This window comes from Helianthus annuus, chromosome 16, assembly GCF_002127325.2.
Source record: "Helianthus annuus cultivar XRQ/B chromosome 16, HanXRQr2.0-SUNRISE, whole genome shotgun sequence".
Classification (NCBI taxonomy): domain Eukaryota; kingdom Viridiplantae; phylum Streptophyta; class Magnoliopsida; order Asterales; family Asteraceae; genus Helianthus; species Helianthus annuus.
The window spans coordinates 189,811,886-189,819,649 of NC_035448.2; positions in this window are offsets into that span (position 1 = coordinate 189,811,886).

Here is a 7,764-nt window from a genome sequence, read left to right on the forward strand (position 1 = left end):
GTATTGATTTGAGTAATTGAAAGATATAAACAAATGTAAAAACTCTTAATATTGTAATTATAACATTGTGTCTTTTGTACAATTGAATGAATTCACCAGCATTTTTCGTTGATCAAATATTTTTAAAACGCGTTTTAAGCGATTTACTGTGAAAAGAAGGAAAAGTGCTACAAGGCACTCAAGCTTAAATAAGTGGATATGTAACCTGAATAAAACGTGTTTTGTAACTAAGGGTTTATCCCCGTGAAATTCCTTTATGTAAATATTAGTGTCATCCCATTGTTTATGAAATGAAAACTACGGTGTTTGAAAACTCTGATATTTTTCCTGACATCTGGTTCTGAAGAAATTTCCGTTGCGATAATTTTTATAAACACCGATACCACTTGTGCTGTTCACGGCTCCCGTCTAAGGTAGGGTCGGGGTTGTGACAACTGCCCAAATATCCTTCTAATTTCATTAAAGTAAAGTGCAATTTGTGTCCCTAAGGTATAGTGACTAGGTCAACTTGCGTCCCTATTTTCAGAAAATTAACGCGTGAATCACCATCGTTTGTTTTTCGCTATACTGTGTGTCCTTTTGTCAAGTGGTCATTACTTTGACCATCAGTTGACATGTAAAATTACATCTTTACCTAATTGATAATTATTTTTAGACCCACCACCACCATCACCTTCACCGGAGAAACCGCCACCGAGCTAGTCAAAATGCATCAAACTGAATTGTTTCAAGCGTCAAAGATAACAACAAATTTATTTATATAACAACTGAATTGTTTCAAGCGTCAAAGATAACAACAAGGAAAATACAAGAGTCTAATTGTTCACTACTGCATTATCATTTGCGTTTGCCTCGTTTATGTTAAACACTCGTCCACGCGCTGGATTTGCGTTAACAAGTCTTGGGCAATTGTTTCGGTAGTGAGTAAGATCATCACAGTATAGCACGATCCAGGTGGAAATGGTGCTTGAACAGCAGCAAGATTTGCAGCAGCTTGGTTTTGATTTGCATAACGGCAGGTATTGACCAAATGTCCCAATCGCCCACAGTGGGTACATTTGTGGCACTGTGTTTGTTCCAGATGATGATGGTTGCATTTGTTGCACAAAGGTGCAGCACCAACATATGTTTCCCTGTACGAGGTTGTGCTGGCTGGTTTGGTGCAACCTGGTTGTTCTGAACAACTACAGCGAAGTTTTGTGAAGCCTTACGCTTCTTTGACTTTTTGGAGGACTCAGTCTGTTTATCCTTTGGTTTTTCTTGGGTAGACTCATCAGATGGTTTCGGGTCGCCCTTTCGAAAAAGCTTACCTTTCCTGATCTGGGATTCAGTCAGGGTAGCAGATAGTTCAATGGCCTGTCTGACGGTAGTAGGGTTGCTACCAGTAACGATATCCTGAACTAGGTCAGGGAGACCATCAATGTACTTTTCGATCGCCTTATCCAAAGGCGTAACCATGGTAGGACATAACAGGCTCAGTTCCTCATAATGGTCAGTGTAGGCTCGATGTTCACCGCTGTCTTGCTTTAGATCGTCGAATTCCTTTTCCAACGCCCTGAGTTCATGATGAGGACATAACTCCTTCATCATTAGAGCTCGAAGCTCTTCCCAAGTTTGTGCTAATGCCACATCGGCACCCCTATCCCTCATTACACCATTCCACCATGTAAGTGCTCTTTTCTGGAATACGCTCGATGCAAACTCAACTTTTCGCTCGTTTGGACATTGTACATGACGAAACGTGCTTTCGAGACTCTCAAACCATTGTAGGAGCCCAGTGGCCCCTTCAGACCCAGTAAATGTTAGTGGCTTAGCTGAATTGAATGTCTTATAGTTGCACGGAGCATTGTTGTTATTGTTGTTTGCTTGGTTTACTTGGGTTATCAGGTTTGGGAGTACAACAGCGATTTGCTGAGTGATAATAGCTGCGAGTTCGGCGTTAGTTTGAGGTTGTGCATCTCATCGAGGAGGCATATTCTAAAAGAGCAAAGAAACATGAAAAGGAAACGAGTGAGATGATATCGGATAGTAAAAATTGAATGCTTAAAAGAACGTCGAACAAGCATGAAGATTGTGATCATTTGTTCGTTACCTAAAACAAATAATTGACACTGTGACTAATCAAAGTAAATGGGTCATACTAATGTATCGCGAAGACATGCTTTAGCCTATAAGTGGACACTCACCCCAAGAGTTCCCAGGTAAGAGTGATTGGTCCGATTATGTGGATTTGTACGAACACTCTAGCCTTAGACAGAAAACTCGAGGTACAGGCATCCACCCTTTCAGATTGCACGTGTTCACATTATTTAGACCCAAACTTTGACGAGATTTTTAAAACTTTGAAGGTTCAAAACCTTATAATAAATCATCTAAGAAGAGATGATTGGTTTTCAAAAACGGATTTGTAATCCAACTATTACAAATATTAATAGTACAACTATTACAACCCAACACACACCTCTAAATAATATAGCACACCCCTAAAATAATATTATAGATGAACAGACTTTTGATGTAATCATTAATGTAATTAAAACTAGGCACGAGTGAATGTAATAACACTTTTCATCAAACAATATCTAATATGTGGGTAGTAAAAAGCTAACTTTTCTTACAAACTGTATGAAACTATCTCTTTGTGACACGTGGTAAGTAGTTATTTTAACTAAAATGACATGATGGTAACTTGATAATTAATTTAATTAAGTAATGTATCAACTCCTAAACTAACAAACGAGATTTTTTAAGGAAACTAGATATCTATTTGATTTCAATGGATGGTTATCAATTATAATAATATGGTCGCTGCAACATTGTGTTTTGTCAGTAACTAGTTTGTCACATTTTGTTTTATCACTAAAATACTTAATAATGAAAACAATTGACACAACACTACTATGGAAAACACATCAACGTATACTAAAACACATGAAAGACATACTTCAAACAAACAAAAAAAAAACATATCAATGCTGCAATCGGGTTACAAAAGAGCCTTATCAATGTACGTGAAAAACACTACTATGAACACATCTAGTATCCAACATCAAGTGTAGTAAAACACAATACTATCAGTTTTTGGGCTCTTCACATTGTGTTATATCAGTTTTCATAGTTAAACACACCCTTTACAAATAAAACAAACTAGTATCAAAAATACATAATATAAAAACAGCAATGTCTGATTTGATGTAGACATAGTGTTTTAAGTACACAATATAAAACACACCAGTGGTTGAATTACACATTACAAAATACACTAGGTTTGGATTTGTGGAGGTTTATAGTATTACAATTACTTTGTTATTTAAAACACAATAGCTTTGGAGGAGAGAAGGTAGAGAGAGAGAAAAAAAACTTGCGAGAAATGTGGGGAAGTTATGGTATGACGGTTATTTTCTTATTTAAAACAAGTTAAATGACACATTTACCCTAATCAAATAAATTAGCTTATTTTTAAGACACACATATTACCAAAATGTCACCAAGATGATATCAACCATCAAAGACATTCATCCAATGGTCAAGATCACTTCCTACACTTTATAGGAATACCACACTTTGCAGAGGAAGCCCACCCTCTAATATCTTTCACAGTTTACACAATCTCCAAAAAACCTAGAAATTCATACCCCCGAAATCAAAATGTCAGATCACATACCTTTCAAAAATCAAATCGAAATCATAAAAAACTTCCTATAAAATCATTGATTCAGTTCAGATCCCTGTCAAAAGCGTGCAAATTTGTGATCGATTCATCTAATTTCTTTGCGAATGGTAGGTTAGCACTAATGGTGGTGGTGGTGGTAGAGTGTTTTATTCATCGTCGCCTCTGGTGGTTTGTTTGTGTTGGGTTAGCACTAATGGTGGTTGTGGTGGTTTTTGATGTGTTGTAAAACACGTCTATTTTTCCTTTCGGGTTTTATCATTTTTTGGTTGTTTTATTAGTAGTTTTTTTTTTAAATTTTTAGCATTTATTTATTTATATATGTTTTTAACGATCAATAACCAATGGTTAAGGGAACAACAATTAACCGACCATCGGTTATGGTTATGGCTAATACTTTTCAATTAACCGAACCCTAGGTTAACCGACTTTGCACACTCGTATCTAGTACATCAGTTTTAGAGACAGAAAGAGAAGGAGGTAGAGAGAGAGAGAGAGAGAAGGGGGTGGGGTGATTTTGTAATGAATTAATAATAAGTAAATGGTGGCGAAATTACATAAATTACCCTTGTGTCTAACGTCCACGAAAACGGCAAATAGATGGAGGAGCTCATATTGTTTCATTTTATTTTATTTAGGGACAGAAGTTGATCCCATCATTATACCATAGGGACGGAAATTGCACTTTACTCTTTTTTTTAAACCAAAACTACCCAAGTTACATCAGGTGATGTTACGAACTACCCATTTACCCGAAAGCAGGTCGCCTGCACCATCACATCGTCGGCTTTATCAAGTAGAAGAAACCCATTTCACTTGTCGATTCCGCAAACTAAGCCGCATGCCTCGATGTTGCTGAGCTACCCGAGCAAACCGTATGTGGGTACTCGTAGGTGCCCCACGTACCCTTATAAACGTTGCTGATTGTGTTGCATGACTAATCATATTTTAAAAAGTATATACAGGTTGTTTTTTTTTTCTTTTCTTTTTAAGTAGGTGTTTGGGATTGCGTTTTCAACCTGATTTTTTTTATTATTGTGTATTGAAATTGCAAAAATCTGTTTTGAGTGTTTGGTAAAAAAAACTAATAAAAACTGATTTTTTACGTTTTCTAGAGATCAAAACGTGATAATCTAAAAGTAGGTCACCTCTTACTGCATGAAAACATGATAATCAGAAAACTGATTTTTTACGTTTTTTTATCATTTCACTTATTTATTTTTTAAAACATATATATATTTGCCAAACACTCAAATAGTTGATTATCTGATTATTGTGATATCAAACAACATAATCAAATCCAAAAACTATCTTTCTGCAGCACGTTTTGTTACAGCTAATTATCTGATTCTGATTATTCAAAACGCATAATCTATTTTCAAACTCAACCCCAAACACCGTCAAAGTCTTTTTAATTATAACATGAGTATGTATAATAAAATAGTATATATTGGTTGTTTTTTTTCCTTTTCATTTTTAAGTCTTCAATTATAAGGGTGAAGGGGTGCTCACCTAATAGGTGAGTCCACTCTCTTACGCCAAACCAATCCCCGTGTGCCACGTCAACTCCCCTCTTAAACTCCCCTAACACCCCAATTTGATGGCGCCACTCCCCTATTAGGTGAATTGGGTTTTTTTTTTAAAAAAAAAAAAAAAAAAAAAAGGAAAGCATTGATTGGACCAAGCCTCCCTCTCTCCTCTCTCTCTCCTCCCCTCTCTTCGGTGCCTCCACCCCCAACCTCTTCCCCGATTTCACCCCCCGCCTTATTGGCGGCACCCCCCAATTCGGCAAAACCCCTCCCCGATTAAGCATCCCGAAGGTGCCCCGTACCCCCTAACATGAGTATGTATATAAAATAGTATAATAAATAATGGTGTGCTTGGTGATGTATATTGATTTGGAGTTAGGTTATATGGTGATAAATGTAATTGATATTTGAAGAATGGGTTATTGTGATGTGATAGGCGATGAAAATTCGTTCAGCATAGGCCTTATTCTTCAGTCTTATCATCATCTTACAAGTCAATACCTAAAGATTTTGCATTTCTTAAAATTCAATCCCGACTCTAATTAAAAGTCAACTGCATAAGCCTAATCGAATTATCGTTTCAATTTTTACCAGATTACAAAAATAGTTTCTTAGAATATGTTTTATTTTGACCTTTATCATTTAAAAGTCACGGCTAAAGACATTCCCTTATGATTTTGTCGATTTAATTCCTATGACTAAAGCCTCTAAACTAATCAGCCACTAATCCTATCACGTGCAAACGTTGAAATTGGCACTTGTGCATCTCTTCGTCAATCATCTCGATCCCACTATATTTGATTTTTGAAATAAACTAGCAAATTCCCCTGCGTTACGCGACGGGGTTTCAGTCGATATCTGTTTGTTTTGTTGTGATATCAGTAAGGTAGCGACACTTGATAAAACAACCTAAAGAGAAAATCCAAATTCTTTCTCTAATATATATCATAGATGAAAAGCTCTAAACGACTCTGTCAATAATATAAATATTTAGTCTTTATAAAAAAAACAAACGAACGGAAGTTATAAGAAAAAAACAAAACTAAAGAGTAATAGAAACTTATAAAAGATGAAAAGTGACCGTTCACGCAAGTTGAGAACTGTTATAAACTATAGAGTTAAAAACGGATATTATTTATAGTATAAAGTGTATACATAAACTAAAATAAAAAGATAAAAAAATAAAAAATAGAAAAAGTCGAAGTTACTATTCACACAAAGTTGATAATAATATATATATACACGATCCAATGATCCATCCAAAATGATATGACTAAGCATGTTCAAATATTCCAAATTTCTTAGGGGACATGGCACTTCACATCTCCATTACTTGAACCCTTATCTTCGTCCAATCATATTATGACACCTTATCTTAATCACTTGAACCCTAAGTCCAGTGATCAAATTTGCTGTACCGCTGTATCACTTGAACCCGCTCCCACTTTCCAAGAAATTCCATACACTTCCTTTTACCAAGCTACCAATAACCAACCACTTCACACAACATGTCTTCTTCCATCAACAACCAACACATCACGACCAAGTTCACCATCACGTGCAATCCTCATTTGATCGTGATCAACCCACTTGCAATGTTGTATCGCTTGAACTCATGGCTCCATCATGGGAGTGCCCCGACCCCTTATTATAAATCAATACTTATAATAATTGTAGTTATAATAGTATATTATATCAAAAGCACATATTAGAATGATGTTGAGATTATTTATTATCTTAAGGGCACCTGGGCCCTCCCGTGATCAAGGTTTGGGTTGGGTGGGTTAAAGTGAACGTTGCCGCAACTTTATCTTCGGCATGATGAAATTTCATATTATGGTGAATGTAACACCTTGGAAATTTATATCGAATTATATGGTAACACGTGTGCGATTAACTTCCTAAATATTCTAGATTTGTTGTAGGAGATGGACAAATTTCATGAAAAAGGGAGATAATATAACTTAAGGGATCAAATGTGATTAAATGCCAAAATTTTCGCTTCTGAAAGCCCCTTACGGTCCATAAGGCATTTGAATTTTGTGGGCATCAAGAGGTCCTTACGGACCGCAAGCCATCACCTTTATGGTCCATAAAGGGTTGCTGGCAGCTGCAGGTTGCAACATGGACACTAAGCTCCGACTTTTTGCCACTTCTCCTCCTTCTTGTGACACCTGGGTTGTCACTAATCTTTTCCTTAACACCTCTGATCACACTTGGCATAATTTAGGAGCTCCAAGATTGTTATAAATAGGTGATCAAAGTACACATTCCAACTTGCACCTTTGCTTATTTCACTATAAATCTCTTGGAGCTACTTCCGACCTATAGAGGCCTCTTCTATGAAGTTATAAACTTCCCTTGAACACTTGTAAGTGTTCTATCTCAGTCTTTTTTCCATTATTAAGTTAGTTTTAGCAGGAAGTCAAGCAAATTGACTTTTGCTTTGACTTTCGGTTTTGACCATTCCGGTCGAGTCAAAGTTCAAATTGAACCTTGCAACATGATCGTAATGATGAAGGTGTTAATCCCTTGTGAATACACCCTCTGGAAATCACGTTAAGT